This window comes from Simochromis diagramma, unplaced genomic scaffold (assembly GCF_900408965.1).
Source record: "Simochromis diagramma unplaced genomic scaffold, fSimDia1.1 OVJJ01000621.1, whole genome shotgun sequence".
Classification (NCBI taxonomy): domain Eukaryota; kingdom Metazoa; phylum Chordata; class Actinopteri; order Cichliformes; family Cichlidae; genus Simochromis; species Simochromis diagramma.
This window is the reverse complement of record NW_024387452.1, coordinates 186,491-188,623: the sequence shown is the minus strand read 5'-3', so window position 1 is coordinate 188,623 and position 2,133 is coordinate 186,491.

Here is a 2,133-nt window from a genome sequence, read left to right as displayed (position 1 = left end):
TTAAAATACAGGAAGCAAAGAAAGAAATGGAAGATACAAAGAGTTACACTCAAAACATGAAGAAGGAACTGATGAAAGTGCAAGAGGAACTTGCAGAAGAGAAAATTGAGTTGAAGGTATTGAAGAAAGAAACGACGGTGACCAAGAAAGGCTGCAAAGATGAACTTAAAGAAATACAAAAGCACAAAAAGGAAGCTAAAGAGCTCCTCAAACACAAAGTGAAACTGGCCAAACAGCAGCTGAAAGAAACATTTAAAGATGCCGAGGAGCAGCTCAACAAAACCTTAAAAGAGCTGAAGGCAAAAGAAAAGCAAGCCGAGGACAGGAGGGAATTCTGGAGCAGACTGCTGAGAAAGAACTGACCCAGCAGCATCTTCCTCCTCCCCCCTCTCTCAACCTTTCTTTCACAAAAATCCCCCCAAACTTTACTTGGGACCTTTGTTTGTTTTTTAAAAACTCTATTCTGAATACATGTACTGACATACAAAAATAAAATTGCCATAACTTGACCTCATGTTGCCTGCTTCTTTTCTTGTGTGTCTGTGGATGTAAAACAGTAACACACTTTCTGCTCTGTGTGTTTTTATTTGTAAATAAATGCAATATATCTTCATTTTAAAAACTTCTGCTCTAAATCTTTTTTTAGCAAAATGCTTTTTTTGCCCCTTCCTGATTTCTTATGTTTTAACATGTTTGTTACATTTACATGTTTCCGATTTCAAGTGTTAACACAGATGGTCAGAGACAGAGGTTTGGACAGCTCTTTCCCTTTATTTGTATTTATTCAGGTTATTTTTATACTCAAAAATCCATCCACAAGCTCCAACGCGTCCAGAACTCTGCTGCCTGTATCATCACCAGGACCCCTTCTGTCCACCACATCACTCCTGTCCTGCAGCAGCTTCACTGGCTCCCGGTCAAATATCGCATCAATTTCAAAATACTCTTGCACACATTTAAGGCTATTCATCATCTCTCCCCTCCATATCTCTCTGATCTGGTTAAGATCACCGCCCCATCTCGTTGTCTCAGATCTACTTCTTCCCTTTCACTCTCCGTTCCCTCCCCCCGTCTTGTCACCATGGGGAGCAGGGCTTTCAGCTGCTCTGCTCCACCACTCTGGAATTCCCGACCTCCTGATTTAAGAAACGTCTCTTCCTTCTCTCTCTTTAAGTCCCAACTCAAAACTCACTTGTTCAAAATAGCTTATCCCACATAACCTCCCACTCTGCTCTTTTATTAGTTTATGTCTTATGCTTTTACGATTGTGTGAACTGCTTGCTTTTATGTTGCTTTTTATTCTAATGTGTACAGTGACCTTGAGTGTTTTGAAAGGCGCTTTCAAATAAAATGTATTATTATTATCTTTGAAATATCTCAGTGTGACACTGATACTGTACATGAGTGTGGTAGGTTTTGAAAACAGCATCAGCAGAGTACACATGTTACGGCCGCTGGCCTCAGGTGGCCCCGCCTTCCTCCATGGAATTCACGGTGCTCCAGGACTCACGGGGGATTGGCTGGCCCGGACATATGCCCGCCCCACCTTCATCCGGATCCGAGCCTGTCAGACTGCGCACACCATTGGCTGCTGCAGGAGCCTGGAGTACGACGGACAAGTGACACAGCTATCTGCAGTTAGGACTATGACACAGCTGACTGCAGTTACCTGATAGTATAAAAGGCTGAGGAGTCTTCATTCGTCGAGGGACTTGTTGATTCGAACAGACTGTACAGAGAGTCCCTCCCTTTTGCCTTTGTTTTGTGTTGCCTCCTGCGAGACGTTTAGTAGAGCAGTGCTCTACTGGTGTTATTAATCGTGGTGTTTGTTTAAAGTTACTCTGCTGCCTAGTGTGTTGTTTCACTAACGGATTTCAGTTGTGTTAATAAACCTTATGTTTGTCCTCCTATCTAACTCCTTGGTCTCTGGGCTCGTTTATGTTACGTCCGCTGCCGCCTAGCAGAGCCGGGTCGTAACAACACAGCAAAGGGGAAAGGAACAATTGTTCCTTTCAAATTTTATACAAAACATCCAGTCCTGGATCATATCCACTTAGGATTGAGTGATCCAAATACACCACATTGTGACAATAACCACAGCATAGCAGCTGATGAGCAGCAGATAGATACTGC